Raw genomic sequence first — 20,198 nt, 5'->3', positions numbered from 1 at the left:
AGGACTGTCCAGTGCAGTCTTCCTGCTGAATGCAAGAGGATGGATTTCATGTTAGACTTAAGCAGAGCAGCACAATTATGAGGGCAGATGACACACTGTTTCAGGATGACGAATGCAGAGGTCCATTGTGGGGAGGATCCCAGCTTTCTCAGAACACCTCAATGTGTTCCCTCAAGTTTGAGAGTCAAATTAGGTACTGGATTGCCCCGGTGGTTAGATGTAAAGTATAAAATATTTTCCTCAACTTACATAAACTCAGTGATTTATCTGCCACTTGGATTTGTGCATGTGTGTATATGTGTGTGTGTGTGTGTGTGTGTGTGCATGTATCTGTGCCCATGTGTATGCACCCACACAAATGTATGTGCATGCAGCATGTATGCACGTGTGTCTATGTGTGTGTCTGTGAGGGCACACATGCATAGTGCATGTGCTAACCTATGTGCTTGCTGAGGTCAGAGAGGGATGTTAGGTGTCCTACTCTGCAGCTCTCCATCTTATCCCCTTAAGGCAGGGTCTCTCACTGAACCTGGAGCCTGCACCTTTTCAGTGTGGCTAACCAACAAGCCCTAACAGTCCTCTGGTCTCTGCCACTCACAGCACTTACAGCTATGTAAGGCCATGCCCAGCTTTTTATGTGGGTCCCACATAGAAAGGGTGCGTGTTTAATTGTGTAAAGATGTGTTGCATTTGTTTCACCTTGCCTGCCTAATAAAAAGCCAAATGGTCAATAGCTAGACAGGAGAGGGATAGGCAGAGAGAAAAAAAGGAGAGAAAGCAGAGAAGAGAGGAAGAAAGAAGACAGCAAGGAGAAAGAGAAGGACATGCCTAGGGCAGAAAGCCAGGCAGCCACCAGCCAGCCAGATACAGTGAAAGTAAGATATATGGAAGAAAGGAAAAGGTAAAAAGCCCCAAGGCAAAAGGTAGATAAAGAGAAACAGGCTAACTTAAGTCAAAGAAAAAAAAACTAGCCAGAAACAAGCCTAAGCTTGGTTGAGCATTCATAAATAATAAGAAGTCTCTGTGTCATAATTTGGGAGCAGTTGGTGGCCCCCCAAAAAAAGCTTGATGCAGGTACTGGGTCATGAAGGAAGGGAAAAGTCTGTTGAGAGCAACCTGCCCCGCCAGCCTGGTTCCAGAGCTGCATCAGTCCCAAATGAACACACAGGAGGCTGTATTAATTATGAAGCAGTTGGCCTCCTTGTTTCTTACAGGCTAGCTCTGACTTAAGTATTTACTCCATAATTGTTAATCTAAGTATTTCTCTTACTAGAGAAAAGGGTCTGGACCTCTTACCCCTATGGCAGCTACATGATGACTCCCTGTGTTTCTCCTTCCCAGAGTCCTTCTCGACTCCTAATCCCACCTATCTTGCTTCACTATTGGCCAACAGTGCTTTATTCAACAACCAATAAGAGACAGATTTACAGAATGGCAACTCCCATCAAAAGTCAACATTTACCAACCTGTATTAAACATAAGGATTTTATTTACTGATTAATGATGTTAACAATAGCTTAAACATGGGGAAAGAAATAGTATATGCCATTCTAACAAAAATCACTTATCCTGTGTAATATTATTTGTATATATGTTTGACACTAGACAAGCAGTTGGTGCTCTCTTCCCTGTAGAAGACCACCCCTCCCACTCCCAGGATTCCTTCATTACCTCTAGTTCTTTGTGTAGGGTTGAAGCCTTGTGGGCTTTCCCCTGTCCACGTGGGCATGACCATTGGTGTCCTTGTTCAGCTCACATTTGGGCAGCCATGATGGTAAGACATTATAGCTAATTAAAAAAAATGGGCTATGAATTTGAAGGAGAGAAGGGAGGTGATTTGGGAAGATTTGGAGGGTAGAAAGGGAAGAAAGAAATGCTGTATTTTATAATCTCGAAAGTAAAAAAATAAAAATAAATATAATACAATAAATTGTGTATTAAAGATTTCTTGTAAGCAGAATCCTCAGATTCCAGGAAAATCTAATTAACTTAAAGACCAGGTCGTGTTTGGGAGTCTAACCACAATGTGGTGCCTAGCAGAGACTGGCTCTCACAGAAAACACTTTAGGTTCATAGTACAATCGACTGAAAACTCAGATTTGAGCTTCTTTCAGGTGTGGATCCACACTCACTTCTAAAGCCCATAGAAACATGACCGTACAACAGCTTACTTTCTCTAAGACCCAGTTCCATCTGGAAAGTGTCACGTGATGCCGACCTCTGTCCCAATGGGGTTATAAGAACAGCCATGATAAACAGTAAGTCTGAGGAGGGCTTAACTATCATGTCAGGGTACAGAGAGGATGTGGGCTGTTATTGTTGCTGCCATTGTTGAGTAGACCCTGGGCCCAATTACAGGTGACAATTCCTTTGATCCAAATTTAGGTTTTGACAGAGTACGTATATACGTCAGAGCCTGCTTTCGTACCAGACATGGATGCGGTCCATAACATGCTTAGCAACATGTTCAAGGGCTGCCACCTTGTCTTCATTTGCATAGAATAGCCTGGATAATGAGAATATTTGATCTTAAGTATCTAAAGATTTGAACTGTTAAAATCATAAATCCACACAAGACTAATTCCTTTCTGTCCCCAGAGCTGTGTCAAGGCTTGGAAGAGCTTGGGGGTGAGTCCCATATGAATTAGTTGTGGGTACCAGGGTCAGGCTAGAACAACATAGCCATGAGTAATTGTGTTACTGAATGAGTTTGAAATATGGGAGATGTAACTGGCTGAGGCAAAAAGCACAAACTGAAGCTTATTGGGGGAAAACATCAGAATTCACAGCCGTCAGAAGACAAGGAAAATGAGAGGAGCTGTCTTCTTATTGAGTTGTTCTCAGTGGTGGATGGCCCAAACCTCGGGCCTCAGGAATCCTGGGTGGATAGGCTAGATACTGAGCCGATTAGTTAAGCAAGGCTGGGGTGTAAGGAGCGTTCCTGAGTCTGTGAGGAAATGCAGTGAGCAGAGATTGAACAGATTAACCAGGGTGTAGTCGGTCCTAAGCCCTCCTATATACCCCTCTGTGCTCTCTTTCAAATGCATACCCTCGTTTTTCTTTAGTCACTATTGCAGACATACATATTCCTGAATACTAAGTAAGTGACTACAACCTGCTCAGTCCATATGTTACTTGTATGCATATGTTTTCTGGGTCTTTTTAAAAAACAACCACATTTTCTTTGTCCTTAACCTTATACAAGTTTTTAGTTTTGAAGAACTGCAAGTTTCCAAACCTTTCTGCTGTGCTTCTTGCTCAGTCTCTGGTATAATGCAGGCTAAAGGTAACTAGCAATGTTGCTGCCGCTGCCGAGTGCTGTACATCCTTTAAGTTTCCTTTGCCAGGGTCTTTAGCCCATTATCTTTAAACTCAGTGCAACTACAGTCTCAGAGCAAAGACAGAATATAGATACATTCTTTGCCCCAGTGTAACACCACTGTTCACTTGTCGGGTTTCCAAGAGTTTTCATTCCTATCTGGAATGTCGTGGGCAGTCTTCACTGTCCACATTATTATCTGCATTCTGGTGTTCTGAGCTCTCACCAGAGTCTCCCATTAAACTTTGCTTCAAGCATTCCAGGCCATCTCCAGCCTGCACTTGTGATATTTTTCTAAATCCTCCCACAAACCATTGCAAAAGCTGTTGACCATATGGTAAGGTCGACACAGCAACAATCTCCTTTCTCTGAACCAACATGTATCATTCTTATTGCTGTGATAAAAATAGCTAAGGGGACATTATTTGTTTTGCCTCCATTTTCCATGGATTTCATTGTGGTGGAGAGAGCCTGCAGAGCAGCTCACGTGGAGGCCAGGAAGCAGAGAGAGGGTGCAGGCTGTTTCCCTCCCCTCGTACTCTGTGTAAGTCTCCAGCATGCTGGACGCTGCTGCCCCGAGTTCAGGACACATCTTCTTCCTTTATTTAATTCTTTCTTGAAACACATTCACGGGCACACCTAGCTATGCACACTCACGGGCATACCTAGCTGTGTGCTTTACTGATTTCTTACATCTTCTTCCTTTCTCTAACTCTCTCCTGAAACACACTCACGGGCATACCTAGTTGTGCACACTCACGGGCATACCTAGCTGTGTGCCTTACTGATTTCCTCTCCATCCAGGCCAGTTGACAATCTAGATTAACCATTACATGAGGTGACTCAGCAGAACTGGCGTAAGCCCTTTCCGATCACAGAGTGCCTTTGTCATGTGTCAGAGGTCCTTTGAGGACACTTGCTGCATAGGAACAATAAGACTTTCCATGGCTGTGTGAGGTTACAGCTCTTTAGGATTTGCCCAGGACTTCTGTGAATCCATTTCTAAAATCTGAATTAATTCACCTGCCCTAGTGACATTTGACACTGGGCCTTTGGGGCACCTTCACAGAAACTGCCTTCTCCCCTCAGTTGTCTTTATCCATACAGCCTCCCTCTTTTTACCACCACCGTCTCTGCACCCCAGGCCCCCAGAAGCCCCTCTTGATTTGGCATAGTTTTTAAATAATTTTGAAAAGAGACAGCAACAACAAAAATTCAAAAACCATGAAGACTTAAACATAACCAGAAAAGTTTGACTAATCACTCTCTTTAGTATAAATCTCTGGCTTCTATAGTCCTCAATGATGCCACAGCCCCATGACATAGACCTCACTGCCCATCCCAGCCTCCTGACACACACACACACACACACACACACACACACGCACACGCACACGCACACGCACGCACACACACACACACACACACACACACACACACACACACACACACACACACACAGAGTTTGCCCTGTCTTGTTTCTTTGCTGTACCTCAAACTTTTCTTCCACCTGTCTCTCACCCCCATGGCTCCCTATAGCCAACTTATACCTCTAGAACTTTCCCTAGCAAACCAGAGAACTTCTAGAAAGAAGCGGAAATGAAAAGGGAGTGAGACAGAATGCAAAGATTTCCCAGACCTGAGATGTTATAGACGTTCAGCAAAATATTTTGGATTTGGTGAAACTAACTTTGTAATGCCTTGGAACACTTGCTATAAATAAAACCCCAACACACCCATTCTTCGTTAATGTTCGAGTCCCTGTTGATCCTTTGTACTAAACATGGAACAACTGATTCTTTAAGTGCTAGTGACAAAGAAGCAAATCAGATACAACCTTTGCATAAGGAATTTGTAGTCAAAGAACCCTCCAACATGCATTCATGCTTGCCTTGGTGACCTATAATGTATTAATTCAGTTGGGGTTTTTTTGTGGGTGTTGTTTATTTTTTCAATATAGTGTGTAGACCTAGTAGTAGATGAGAGTTCTGGGATAAGAAAAGAGGTAGGAAAGGCCCCATGCCTGCGTATGAGGAGTAATACCATGAAAAGGAGGGAGCAGAAGGAAGGAAGGAAGGAAGGAAGGAAGGAAGGAAGGAAAGAAGCGTGCAGGGAGATGTTCCAGGCCTGAGGGTGGGGGGCACAGGGGTGAGTGTGCTGTGGCTTCTTTCCAGGTGTTGGTTCATTGGCTACCACTGCATATACATCCTCGTGTCCAGAACTCCTTTGCTCGGCCTCTGGTTTTCAGCTAGGATTGAGCCAATAGAATTCTCAGAGGGCAGAGCATTCCACCCTGGTCCCTGTTCTGGACCCACAGGTCTTGGCAAGGGCTAAGCAGGGTCTCAGTAATTCCTAAGCAGAGAAACTTGGAAAGCAGGGTCCAGGCATTGACGAGTGCATCTGAGTGCATCTGTCTCAGACCTGTAATTAGTAGGATAATCGTGAGTCTCATGACTTTGGAGTCTCAGCTGTTTTCAGCATGATGGAGACAGAGTACCTAGGTTACTGTGTTATTATCAGAATTAGATAAGCTAATGTCATAGGGCAAGTAGTTCACCTCGAGAAGAGGGTAGCTGGCATCTACCCTAGTGACCCAGAAAATGTGCCCTTTAATTACTCAAGCATTTAACCAAACCCAAATACCAAAAACTGTTGATCATTGTCACTAGTACATCACTACAAGCTCATCAGAATAACCACCTCCAAATCACCTTGAACATACAGATTCTCAGACAACGGAAAACAGTATGTCTGTGTTTGTAAGTCAGGTGTACCTGTAAGGTGATGTATCTGTGTTTCTTTACTTTGTAGACATTGGCAGGTATCTTACCACAGTCCAGGACTGGGTTCTGGAGATGACTTATTAAAAGGAGAATCTACTAGGAAGAGCTACCTTTCATCATTTGGATTAGGAATTAAATTTTAGTAACCAATGTACTACAGGGGAGAAACGGTTTTATGTCTTGTTTTGTTTTATTGTTCTGACTCTAGTGTAGTAAATAGAAATTTTAACCCCACAAGTGCCCTTAATTCTAATGTTCTGATTACTAATTCCTATTGTAGCAAATACTCAGAGAGCTAAGTGCCAGGCACTGACCTAAGTGTTCCCATTTGACTCATTCAGCCACCAGAAACAATGCTGAGAGTGGTACTGTTCCTAGCTGTATTTCATAAACAGGGAGCCAGGGCATGCACATGCTGAGGAACCAACCTAAAGTCAAACAGCTAGTAAGGAAAGAGTGGCTTCCACATAGAGGCACCGGCTCCCGGGACAACTGCCCTTATTAGACATTGCTCCTCCTATCCATTTGAACTGAAAACATAGAGCCAAATTTTCCTATCTTCATGGAAAGATTATGAATCTTCCTTTTTCTCATCAAACAACTTATTTTCTGGGACCAGATGGCTTGGTGGTTAAAAAAACTAGCTGCTCTTCCAGAGGACCCTGGTTCAATTTCCAGCACTCACATGGTAGCTCACATGTCTTTAACTCATGTCCCAGGGGATCCAACACCCTCTTCTAGCCCAACATGCATGTGATACATAGGCATACATGCAGGCAAAACACCAATACACATTATAAATAATTAATTTTTAAAGAAACATCTTGTCATAGTTTTATTAGATCCATTTTATATGCAAAAATAGTAAGTTAACTTTCTTATGATTTCTTTCTTTCATTTTGGTATCTTTGTGATTACTGTCTATTTGTAGGAGTTCTATTGATTGTAGACTTCAAATGGAACTATAAAGCTGACTTCTATTTCTTTTCTTTCTTTTTAATTGCAGTGCTCAGGACTTAAGTCAGGGCCTTTGAGCATGCTAAGCTAGTACTTCACCACTGTGTTCCATTCCAGTCCTCTAAAGTTGACTTCTAAAGCATGGAGTGTGTGTGTGTGTGTGTGTGTGTGTGTGTGTGTGTGTGTGTGTATGTGTGTGTGTGTGTGTAAGGAGAGTTCTTACATCTTGACTCTCAGGCAACAGGAAGTGGTCTGTCTCACTGGGCTTGGCTTGAGCATATATATGTGAGATCTCAAAGCTTGCCTTCACAGTGACATATTTCCTCCAACAAGACCACACCTGCTCCGACAAGGCCATACCTCCCATTAATGTCATTCGCTTTGGGGGCCATTTTCTTTCAAACCATCACATCCTCCAGGCATCCTACAAGCTTCTAGATGCTCACAGTTCCTCTGTATTCCGCCATCGGATCAGTCCCACGCAACTGGTAAAGACATCATAGTTTTACCCTCAGAAGCTCAGATTTCACACTTGGCTTGCAGAAATCCTCTCTGATCACTGATGTGTGTGTTTAGCACAGGAGTGTTGCTTCTCCAGTTGTCCTCGGAGCTGTCATAGCTGCAGCCCTGTAGTCCATGACTTCTTCAAGTCTAGAAAACACAGCTTTAGAAGTGAACACGAGAACAAGTGGTTTAAAATGTGGTGCTTAATGAGTTAACATACATTGTTGCCTTGAAATTCTGCCTGCAGGAAAAAAATGAGCTCTCACATTCAACCTTGACTTGCCTTTGGTCAGCCACAGTAAAAGTTAGAGGGAACAAAATCCTGCTCTTCTGCTCTCAAATTCAGAATCTGCCTTGAACTCTGTGCTTTCTCCAAATTTAGCTCATATCACAAAGAATATGCCAATGTTTGCCTGGGTTATCTGGACAAGGTAGGCTAATTGCAAAACTCTCCCAGGCATGTCCAACCTATGACCCTCAGGCTGCCTGTGTCCTAATATAGTTGTGACTGTGGGCCGTCACATTTATAGACTATAATGCCATGCCACACTGACCAAAGGTTGGACACCCCTGCTTAGTCCAAACCAAAAGTAAATGTTGGTTCCCAGGCAGCTATGATATGGCAGATGCCTGTGTCTGCTGCTCAGCCAATGGCCTTCCACTTGGCAGCTGCTGTGCCTCTAAGTCATCAATGGTTTGCCAGAACAGCCAGCACATGAGTCTAAGCATTTTTCTTACCTTCTTTCAGTCTTTCACTCACAAATTCTCTAGATGGGCCCCACAGCACCCTCCCAGGAGCTCTGTCCAAGTATAGGCATTGGCTAGACTTCTATTGCAGGATCCACAACCTGCAGAGACTACAGCTAGGGACGCTGAAGGAGGACCCAAAAGAGCAGGCATTGCTTACCCAGCTCTGTTCAGCCACTCAACCTTAGGTGAGACACATGAACTAGCTCTGGGCCTCAGTTTCTCATCCTCCAAATGTGGATGATGCTCGGTTATTTTAGGATCCCCTTAGGATTATAATCATGTTTTCCCCCCTTGTTAACACAAAATATGAGTTATGGGTCTCAGGCACTTTCTTGACCTCAAGTTTTAGTGCTGGGGAAGATGAAGGGATGCTGACCTAGGATGAGGAAGCCCTGTCATCATCATCAACAGGAAAAGATAGCTGGCCTGGATGAGTACCAACCAGAAGCAAGGCCGCCTCAGCTACCCTCTCAATCCTTTGGAGGCCAGTCTCACACTCTATACTCTTAAGTTACCTTGCTTCAATTCTTCTGGGACATTTGATGTAGACAGAGTGATTCCATCTCCCTCTAGGGGTAAACACACCCATGGCTTTAATTATTAACATTTCAATGTTGCTATTGAAAACATTTATTTTAATACTACTGTAATAAGATGGAAAATTTTCATGGACTGCCCTGTAGCCAATTTCTTATCTGCTGCTGCCAAGAAAAAGAAAGGGAAGAGCAAAGCTGAAGAAGGCAGGGATGATGAAGACAGCAGATCAGAGAGTAGTTAGGCAACTCGGGACAGGGACCCCAAAAGCAGTGGCTTCAGGAATGTTGTTGCTGTAGGCCAAGAATGCCAGGAGAGAATTCTAGTTCCTAGTTCCTTGTTATGGCTTCTCTTAAACGAGTAATTCTACCTAGAAGCTATGTGTAAGGGCTGGACTGACATCCCAGTCCAGACACTATCCCTTCTGGTGAACAGCTTTAGAAATAGACCTGGGTTTTCAGGGTGGAAATGGGTGATATCTACACTATAATGTCATTTCAGCTCATCTCCTAAATGATTTTAGGGCTTCTGCGGAATGATCCAATGTTTGAGTACCCTTCAAGGCCACTGAAGCTTTGGATCCCACCTTCCATTTCCCTGGTACGTATCAGCTTTTCCACTCCTTAAAGTTGGTTCAAAACAAAACAAAACAAAACAAAACATGATGCCACCTCTGTCCTTGGGCAGAGATGTCATTTAGTGCTCCAAAGATTAGAGCATTTCATACTGTTGCCTCCTTCCTTAAGGGTGAATCCAGTTGGGCCTGCCAATCAGTTGACCAGAAAGGCCAGGCCTCAGAAAGACCAGCTAAGAAGATGGGAGGAATAATTATCCTTTAATGAAGATTATGTACATTTTTTTGTCTCTAAAACCATGCCCCCTTGTGGTCATATAAGGAGCTGTACCCATGCAGCTCTGCTGAGATGGCCTCTCCTTCTCTTCCCCAGTTTTTACTTTGGATACTGGGGCCTAAGCTTGTTTTCCCTGGTGCTTTGGGTCTCCTCATGTTTTCTGAAATTATTCCCCTTCCCCATAGCTGCCTGCTACCTCCTAGTGGCTATCCGACCTCCATCACTGAGTGTACCAACCTAGCTCATAAACCTCCTTCCTCTTTTCCATATCCTTCCTGCACAGCTGCCAGAATTCACCTCCTGCCAACTCTGTTGTTTTCTCTCAAGCTCTCTTAAAATTGTCTTCAAGCTTTTTACTGAGCCCATTTAAAAATCCTTCTTCTTGATGAGACCAGGACTCAAAGGAGGACCCCCAATTTTCCTAGTAACACTAGGAAGCTCAGTGAGCACTATTTAAAATATTCTTTTACATGTACAACCTATACTTATCACTGCTATTTCATCTAAAAATTTTCTTTTCGATTTACTTAACTGATTCTATGAGTGTTTTGCCTACATACACGTATGTGTGGCATGTCCATGCTGTGTCCACAGATGTATGTGTGGCATGTCCATGATGTGTCCTCAGACGTCAAAGAAGGGAAGCAGTAGATCCCCTAAGACTGGAGTTACGGGATGGTCGTGAGGGACTGTGAGTTAGACAGAGTCCCTGGTAGATAGGGAGAGGGGACATTAGGTGATAAAGACAGTCAATTGGTGAGCTAGCTAGGTTCTTCCTTGCCCTCACCACCGGGGACAAAAGCCTGGCAGTTTCAGACCAAGGCCTTGTGGGCATTTTCTCCTGCTAGTAGGCCCTCTGTTGATGGGCAGGCTTGGTGAGTTCAAGGCCAGATCAGGACACATTTACACAGTAGTCTTAATCCAGCTAGCCATTCTGTCTTTCTTCAAACTGGCCAACCCTAAATGAGGGGAGGAGGATCCTTCACAGACTAAAGCCCTCTAGAGAGACTGGGTTTTGGGGTTTCTGAGGCTCCCCTCCATAAAGCGAAGGCTCTTTCTCTCTGTGTCTGCTTCTTGTGTGTCTCCTAGCCCTGATGCATGTGCTTCAACTGCTGGTTCTGCGTGCTGTGTTCAGGGTTTCTCTGCGGCTACCAGGCCAGCTAGAGCCTTTCCCCACCCTTTAATTATTTAGCTAGCAGAGGAAATGAGCCCCATCTAGAACCCTGGAGATAACATTTGTGTCAGTGTGGCTTATGGGAACGAAACCCCGGACTTTGGCTCTCTGCAAGAGCAACAAGTGCTCTTAGCAATGAGTCTTCTTCTCTCCAGTCTTAGCTTTCCAGCTTTTTTTTTTTTTTTTTCCAAATGGGAGTTTGGAAGAAAATGAGAGGCACCAGAGTGCAGACTGAAAACCATGATGTTTACTGCTTGAAGGAGTTCACAGCAGCCTGGCTGGACTGAGAAAAACCTGCTCAACTTAGGGAAAAACCCAGCAGACGCAAAAGCCCAGCTTTTAGATCTGGCCAGAGCTCCATGGTCTGTACCACCCCATCAGGCTTGCTCTGCTCTGGCAAGGCAGATAAGCAGCAATTCTCCTGAAGCAAGGGCTCCCCAAAAGTCAGCTCTGCACCAGCAGGAGGTAGGCCACGTGCAAGACAGGGAAGGAGGGCAAGAGGAAGACAGCTCTGCCGGCTGGCCTTGGCCCCTGAAGAAAACAAGCCTTGGCAGGGGAAAAACATACTGTTCCCTGCAATCTGATCAACTGTAAACCTCTGGCCTGCATACCCGGACGAAAGGCCCAGGGGCAAAACCGATTAGACATGCAGGAAAGGGGAGTGAGAGACTGTTCCGGGCAAATGAGAAACACGTTGTGAGGAAGGGGGTACGGCGCGCGTGTGTGTGTGTGTGTGTGTGTGTGTGTGTGTGTGTGTGTGTGTGTGTGTGTGGTGTGTGTCTGCTCAGTTGGAGGTTGTGTGGGTAAGGGGGTGCTGTGTGTGTGTGTATCTGCCCAGTTGGAGGTTGTGCGGGTAAGGGGGTACTGTGTGTGTGTGTGTGTGTGTGTGTGTGTGTGTGTGCCTGCTCAGTTGGAGGTTGTGTGGGTAAGGGGGTGCTGTGTGTGTGTGTATGTGTGTGTGTCTGCTCAGTTGGAGGTTGTGTGGGTAAGGGGGTGCTGTGTGTGTGTGTATGTGTGTGTGCCTGCTCAGTTGGAGGTTGTGTGGGTAAGGGGGTGCTGTGTGTGTGTATCTGCTCAGTTGGAGTTTGTGTGGGTAAGGGGGTACTGTGTGTGTGTGTGTGTGTGTCTGCTCAGTTGGAGGTTGTGTGGGTAAGGGGGTACTCTGTGGTGTGTGTGTGTGTGTGTGTGTCTGCTCAGCTGGAGGCTGTGTGGGTAAGGGGTAATCTCTGTGTGTGTGTGTGTCCGTGTATGTGTATGTGTGTCTGCTCAGTTCCAGACTGTGTGGGTGTGGGGCACAGGCTGCTGCCCCCAGGAGAGGACAGATGCATAATACACTGTTTGTGCACTGAGATCCCAGCTCCTGGGGTGGCCTCTGGCAACTGCTGAGGCCTCACAGTGAGAAATTGGGAACAACAAAGGCTGAAGGACAAAGAGGTCTCTGGCCAGGGGGGCTGCTGGCTTTCACGGGGCCAAAAGCTTCACTTCTGAGGGACACAGGACAACCAAGGAGTGAAACCAGGGCTGTGAAGTGAACAGAGTGAAGGAAGGAGTCTAAGGGAGGCTGGGGATGTGTGAGTGCCAGGCTCAGTGCGAGGCTCTCACACACGGGATCACAGTGTGGGATTTTCACTCAATCACGAAAACGGGAAGCAAACAGCTCTTTCCCTCCCCCCAGGACAGTGACACCTAGAGTTGCCTAATACCACACCAGAACCACTTATTTAAAAAGCTAACCAGAAGCCAGCTGGGGAATTTAGTCACCATCAGGCAGTAGAACAAGCACTTTAGTTTGCAACTCCAACAAGGGTGTTCAGGGCCGTGAAGACCAAGGTACCTCAAGCCCTTGCCCCCCACCTGTGGAACTGAAGGCCCTCTTCCTGGTGGACCCCTGTCACACCCGCAGTCATCTTTTCTGATGCCTCGACTCTAGCGCCACCTGCTGGTTCTGGCTGCTGATCCACGTTTGACCTGGCTGGGAATTTCTGGTTCCCAGCAGCACAGGTCCTTCTACGCAGCTTTCAGGACCCACCTGGGCTTGCAGTACCGGGCGTCTACATCACCCATCTTCTCATGTTTCGTCAACCTTCTCTTTTTTTCAAGGCAAGACTTTAACTTATTCATGAGCAACAACCAGCAAAGACTAAATATTTCTAAATTTATAAAATACCCCCATTTGAAAGGCCACATTTGATGCAATTTTAAGAATCCATTATTTGAAATATACAGAAACATTGTATTAAGAAAAATGGAATCTAAAAATGACTACTAAATAATAAGAAAAGATTTTAAATAGGTCAATAATACTGATATTATTTATTTATATTTATTGTCATTATTTCAATATGTTTATAGAAAGAATCCGCATTCTATGTAGATAATCATCTAGGAGCACTTCATATTTTCATGGAGGATTTTTAAATTTTATTTTAAGATAGGGCCTCGTTGCTTATTCCTGACTGGCCTGGAACTGTTTTCAAAATCTTCAACAAGTCCTGTTGCCTCATCTCACCAAGGCACCGCCAGCGTTGTTTTCAGACACTTCTGGCTTCCTGTTTCTTCTGCACCCTCTTCTCAGCTGAATCTTTTTCTCAGTGACATTCCGTGGACCTTTTTTTGTTGCTTCCTTGCTTTCTTGGTTTATTCATTTATTTGTGTAGGCATGTGCGTGCCCTGTGTGCATGGAGGGAAAGGGACAGGTTTCTGGAGTTGGCCTTCCCCTGTCACCTGTGGTCCAGGAGTTGAGCTCTGTCCTGGGACCTGTCTGTAGGGCGTTTCCCTGCCGAGCCATCTTCAGAGGCCCCTTTTCCCACTCTTCTGGGGCATCTTTCTGCTCTCCTTCCTCCACTACAGAAGGCTGGTTTGGCCCTGTGTGAGAAGCACACTGTGGACTTCTAAGACTCAGTCTGTGCTTCCCACCAAAGCCCAATCAGTGGCCACATCCAAGGACCACATTCCAGCACAACAGTGCAGTCCGGTCATTCAGCAAGGGCCTTGCTTACCTGAGAACCCTCCTTGAGATTGTAGATAAGGCCCTTCTTCTGGTTTTGACCAGGACGCTCTGGTTCAAAGTCCAGTTCCCATCCATGGAACCTGACCAATCACCGAGGGAAAGGTGACCCTAGGGCCAGTGGGTGCTGAAGGTGAGCTTGAATGAGAAGCCTTTTCTCAAAGTGGCTGGGGTAAATGTTCGTTGCAAGGCAGGAGGGCTGTCAAGGTCAGACCCAGAGAGGAAGGGTCAGCAGATACAGGGCGCAGCAGATAAAGAGGCTGGAGAGAGAGAAGGGACAAGGAATGGAGACAACCACCATAGCTTCTTGAAGGTCTTCAGTCACTTTCTACCGTTCTGCTGCAGGGTTTGTTATAGTTCCAACATGGACTCTCTCCCCACTGGCTCATGTATTTGAATTTTTAGTTTCCTGCTGGTGGTGCTACTTTGAGAGGTTCTGGAACCTTTCACTTTGTGGGGCCAAGCTGGCAGGATTAGGTCTTCAAGGGCAAAGCTTACCTGGTCCCAGTCTGTTTGCTGTTTCACTGACATGTTACAATTTGAGCCACCAAGGCCAAAGAGACTTGTGTCCCTCAAGTCATAAGCCACAAGAAATCCCTGCTCTGCTGTTTCTGGGTATTCTATCATATCAATGAGGGAGAAACTAACACAGTTTTGCTTTCCAAATCCAGATTTAGGAAGTAGACAAATGGACGCACACTCGACAAGTGTCAATCACAGTTAGGATTCTAAGCACCCACATGACACTTGAGACACAGATCATGTAAGATATCCACTGACAGGAAAGGTCAATATACTCAAGGTAGATTTTTCTCCTGCCTAGACTAATTAAATAAGGTGTCAGTTTGGACGAGGAAAACACCAGGTCAGAGCAGGTATAAGCACTGGAGTGTCTCATTTTGTAGGATCACCTGGAAGGCCAGGTTAGTTTTCAGATGGACATTATGTCCACTGAATTCAAAACATGTCTAGAAATGAAAAGCAACTGAACCATGGAGGAAGGAAGTTGGCAAGTTAACCACAGAAGTACTTGGATTTTGGCCTTGGGGAAAGAACATTTCTTAGCCTAGCAGTCCAGGTACAAAGTCTTCCTTGGTTAGATCTCACCCCCTTGGCAAAAGACCAACTCTCATGATGAAATAAGACACACAAAGTTATGGTCTGACTTTAAGACTTCAGCTCAGTGTAGAATCTATACTGCTCTGTGATAGAGATAGGAGTGACCTTGGTAAGTCTCAGGACAATTCAGCAAAACCAACTGTACTAAGCAGCATGGGTCAGGAGATGAGGCAACAAATGGGTCCCTTTACAGGCCTGGGAGCTGAGGTTGTCCTTGAAGAGATGGGCTACACATCAGAGAAAATGGCTACATTCATTGACAGCAGAAGAGTCAGTCCTGGGGGGGGCACCAACCATGGATGCTGAGTACCCACAGTTTCCTAGGGTCTGTTTCATTGTCAGCTCTTTGGGGGAGTTAGAGTTGTAGAACTTGGGTGCCCACCTTTCCCTTAAGTTTCTCCCACATATTGTCTATGTCTTTGTATCTGGGCTTTTCACAGGAGCTAACTATGCTTTGTTTTTTCTTACTAGCACCGTCTGTAGGTGCTAACCCCCCCCCAGTTTTTAACAGAGTAACAGAGTCTCACTATGTAGCCTAGGCTGGCCTTGAACTTATGATCCTCCTTGCTTCAGCCTTCCAAGTGCTAGGATTATAGACAAGCTACCATGTCTGGCTATATAGATACACTTGAGCAGCTAGGACAATACCCTGCTTTCCCCCTGCCATTATTCTGTCTTGGCACGAGCCCCTGACCCTCACGTCTTAGAGTTATACTTCTAGCCTGTGCTGGCACAGCTTCCAATATTTGTGCTACCTAAACCTCCCAGGCTCTGGACTTTGTCTTTTCTCTCTACCTGCTTGCTGCTCTGGCACTTGCAAACACTTAGTGGTACATTGTGACTGCTATAGGCTTGTGGGGGGAGAGTGAGAGAAAAGGTGGTTGTGGAGTAGCCTGTCTGGAAGGGCTCTATATAGAAACGTGCTTTGCATAGAGAGATGAGGTGCCTTTATTGGACTGTAGAAAATACCCAGGAACACATTAATCTTTCCAATATCCAAATAAACTCAATGCTTCTAGCTTTGCATTAATTCAAGAAGCCCAGAAATTCAGAGCATGTAGCTTCTTTCTAGAGTCAATTCTGCAAGTTTCTCCTCAGAGTCATTCTTCATAGATGCTAAATTCATGTTGACAGCTTGTAAATGACTTGGATCTTCTGTAGTTTTTTCCCTGTACCTGGGAAGAGAAACGAAAGGAATCTTACAACATACAAACTTCAAGTATATATGCTTGAATGTAACCTGTGATGGTAAGGCAGCATTAGACATTACCTCTACAGCCTGTAGTGCTGAGTCAGAATCCAAGACTGTCTGAGATGACATCACTAGGCATGTCACCACGTGGTTTCCTGTGGAGTACTATACTCAAAGAAGTTGTAAGACCTATCCTTGGCTACATGAAAGCTAACACAATGACCAGCTAGTGATATCTGCCAAGGGCAGGACACTGTAGTAGGCAAGAGCATAGGTGCAACAGTCAGAGAGGTGGAAACTCAAGCCTTGTCTTTGCTACTTGGTAGATCAGTGATACTGAGCAAGCCAACTAATCACGTCCAGGCTTCTTTCTCAGCATTATAAAGCAGGTGATTATAGCATTAGCTTCGAAGAGTTATTCTGAGGGTTGATTGTTGTAAATTCATGTTAAGGGCTGAGTACAGTATCTAGCAGAATGCTCAATGAACATTGGCTGTTATTATCATAACTAATAATACCTGGTTCAAGTGTGGATGGGGCAACTTGCATTCAGCTCATCTGAGGATGAATGGGGTTATGAGTCATTGTGGTTAATACAGCTGAAGACACTTGTAGAGGTGGTTGGAACTTCCTAATTTCTAATACATCAGCAAAAATTGATGCTTATTCTCTCTCTCTGTCTGTCTCTGTCTCTGTCTCTCTCTCTCTGTCTCTCTCTGTCTCTCTCTCTCTCTCTCTCTCTCTCACACACACACACACACAGACACATAAACTAAATGAAAACCAGATGTCCTCACAGCTCAATCCAGCAGCTCCAACTCTCACTATAAGAAAATACTGGTCTTATCTGTCCTTGTAGATTAGGTCCTAATTATTTATAAGACAGAAAGAATTTCTTGGCTTCCTCTCTCTGAGTTTTCAACTTCATCTTCTGACTTCATCCAATAAACTCCCTGAGCCCAAATTCATTATTTTTGTATCCCTGCACATGCTGCTCCTGCTGAGAATTCTTCCTCCAAGTTGGCTGTCTAGACATTACTTTCTGAACAGTGTGTATAAGGTTGGAATTATTGATCCTTTGACTTTTTGGTTAAACTTCCTGATGAAGTAATCTTGGGCTGGGGTTTTCCTGGAAGATCATTACAGATTTGACTTCTCATAGGTTGAAGATTACTCAGGTTTTATATACACCATTGAATCACTTACATTACAGATTTCTTTTTGGTCTTGTAATAGAGCAACACAGCCTTGATGTGTGACATGCAGTCCCTGGAGCTTTGAGTATGACGTATCCTCCATATGCTTTCGTGTTTGAGCACTTGTCTTCAAACCACTCCCTGGCATCTTTGCTTCCTGACTGGATATCCTGGCCATGCTGGACTGTCCCTCTGCCTGCCTTTCCTACCGCAATGGGCTGTGCTCCCTTGAACTGTCAGCCAAAACAAACCCTTTGTTTCTTGTCAGGTATTTAATCCAATCTCTGGACTATCAAAGTATCGGGAGTAGATACTTCAGTAAAATTTCTAAATTTGTGCCTTTTTACAGTTTAGAAAAAGCTCTAAAGTTGATACTTGTTTGGGTTCCTAACTATAAAGTTATGAGTGGTTAAGTGTTGGTGGTGGGAAATCACCAGGTTTGTGAAGCAGAACATTATTTATCCACTTTCCCCATCGATGGTAGGAAGGGAATTTTAACTGAACAGTTTTCCATTTGGTTGAAGACTCCTTGTCTTGCCTTTGAAGGAATTGGGTGGGTAGGCATTTCCCCAGCACCTTGTCTTGCCTTTGAAGGAATTGGGTGGGTAGGCATTTCCCCAGCACCTTTTCTACTTTCCTGGAAGATGGTGGAGAAGTGGCTCTCTGCCTTCGGACTTTATGATGGGACCCACACATTAAAAGATGTTAGTGTCTTCCATGGATCCTAGACTACCAACTTCTGTAGCAATATGGGGGAAAGAAATCAACTTTGTCTTGTTAAAACCTTTGCACATTTGAGATAGATTTAGCTGCAGTTGATAGAGGTCATGATAGGCAAGCAGATTCAGGATATCTGACTCATTCTTGCATGGAACATGGAAGTCAGGATATCTTGGGTGAGAAGGGGTCCAGGGAGGAGGAAGCAAAGGTTTCTGTGGCCCCATGTCTTTTTTGTTAGCAGAGCTTACTTCATCTTCAGAGTGGGGTTCTACTCAGTTCACAATTCACCAACAGTATCTGATATTAGATTCATTCTTTAGGAATGTTTTGTTGATTTATTTTGTTCTTTTAATCAGTGAAGGGGTCTTATTATGTCAGAGAAATAAGGAAGAGATATCATGCATAGATAGAAACTCTTTAGGGCCAAACGTTCTTCTACCACTTTGCCCAGGCCCAAGCTGCCCATCCCTGAGTTTACTATGGCAGACATTGATGGCCTACAGCAGCACTTCATGGAAGTACCCACTTTCAGCCCAGACTTGGATTTAAGAACTTTGGGCCACAGGATCTACATTAGTAGGGGACCTGGGACACTTGAATTAAGACCATTTCAGTGTAAGTCCATACTCAGTGTCTCACATATGGTGTACCACAGCCCACATAAGAAAGGTGGCCTCGTGGTAGCTTGTTGAGACAGACTTCATATGCTTTAGGGGTAGGGATGTCATGCCCTCTAATATTATGATTAGAGTGGGTTTGAAGGATGCAGTGTTGGTGTGAATGAGAAATGTCCCTTTAGTCTCTGGCATTTGAGCACTTGTTTCCAAGTTGGTGCACTGTTTGGGAGGGTTTGGGTGGTGCAGCCTTGATGGAGGACGTGCCTCACCAGGGATGGGCTTTGATTGAAAGTCCTGTAATGCTTCCAGTTTGCTCTCTGAGCTTCCTACTTGCCAGGGTGATGTGAACTCTCAGCTATTTTGCTGCTTGCTGCTGTCCGCCTCCCCCCCCCCCCAATGATGGACCCTTATCCCTCTGGAACTGGAAGCCAAAACCAACTCTTTCCATAAGTCACTTTTGATCATGATGTTTTATCACAAGAAATGAAAAAGTAATGCAATCTCTACACAGAAAAAAATAGAGAAGAATGTTCTGAATTTCACAAAATTCCCATTGAGATAGTCAAGTTTTTCAGCCACTCTCTTCTCTGATACTCTTGCAGAATATTAACCCACTATGGGCACCATAGTTCATAGGTGGGTTTTGTGTCAACTAGAGTCAGCTAGAGTCAGCAGAGAGGAAGGAGCCTCAGTTGAGGGAATGCCTCTGTGAGATTCAGCTGTAAGGTGTTTTCTCATTAGTGATCAATGCGGGAGTGCCCAGCCCATGGTGGGTGGGGCCATCGCTGGACTCTTGGTCCTGGGCTCTATAAGAAGGCAGACTGAGCAAGCCAGGGGGAGGAACCCAGTAAGCGGCACCTCTTCTGCCTCCAGGATCCTGCCCTGTTTGAGTTCCTGTCCTGACTTCCTTTAATGATGAACAGCAATGTGGAAGTGTGAGTGAAATAAACGCTTTCCTCTTCAACTTGCTTTTTGGTCATGGTGTTTCGTTACGGCAATAGAAACCCTGATTAAGACAATGTGTCACTAGAGGAAGGGTGAGAAGTTACAGCTGAGATTAGCAGGGGATCAGGAGAGTTCACTCGAACAGAACCAATCAGACACAGCTAAAGCACAGGTTCCAAGAGTCAAACTGCTCAACAGTCCACTGGGACCGAAAGTAGCAAAACACAACTGGTTTGACCTCAAGGTTAACCAATTGAAAGGAAACAAGTACAGAAGGACAAAACACCTGTCAGTCAAACAGTAAATTTTACAGCAATGAGCCCCAGTTTGGAAACGTGATTACACAAATGCTAAGGGTGGACCTAAAGTCAGGCCTTCCCCTGCATGACTGGAGAAGTCCATTCCAGAGTGGGATGGGGAGCCAACTGAGGACAGAAGGCCAGAACATTCTGAAGTAGACTACGTCCTATGCCGTTTTCTAAGACATGAGTCTTTTAACTTAGTGTGAAATTATCCAAAGCAAAGTAGCA

General features: G+C 44.8%; 1 long non-coding RNA gene across 1 annotated transcript in view; it reads right to left on the bottom strand.

Annotated features, from left to right (window-relative positions):
• Positions 1 to 15,947: 15,947 nt before the first annotated feature.
• LOC121136892 overlaps positions 15,948 to 20,198 on the bottom strand; it is a 39,600-nt gene continuing 35,349 nt past the window's right edge. Inside the window, exon 4 of the long non-coding RNA XR_005874078.1 lies at positions 15,948 to 16,173. This is a non-coding gene — a long non-coding RNA (uncharacterized LOC121136892). The remainder of the gene's footprint in view (positions 16,174 to 20,198) is intronic.

Source organism: Mesocricetus auratus, unplaced genomic scaffold, assembly GCF_017639785.1.
Source record: "Mesocricetus auratus isolate SY011 unplaced genomic scaffold, BCM_Maur_2.0 Super-Scaffold_100676, whole genome shotgun sequence".
NCBI classification, from domain to species: Eukaryota; Metazoa; Chordata; class Mammalia; order Rodentia; family Cricetidae; genus Mesocricetus; species Mesocricetus auratus.
This window is presented reverse-complemented; position numbering and strand designations above follow the sequence as displayed.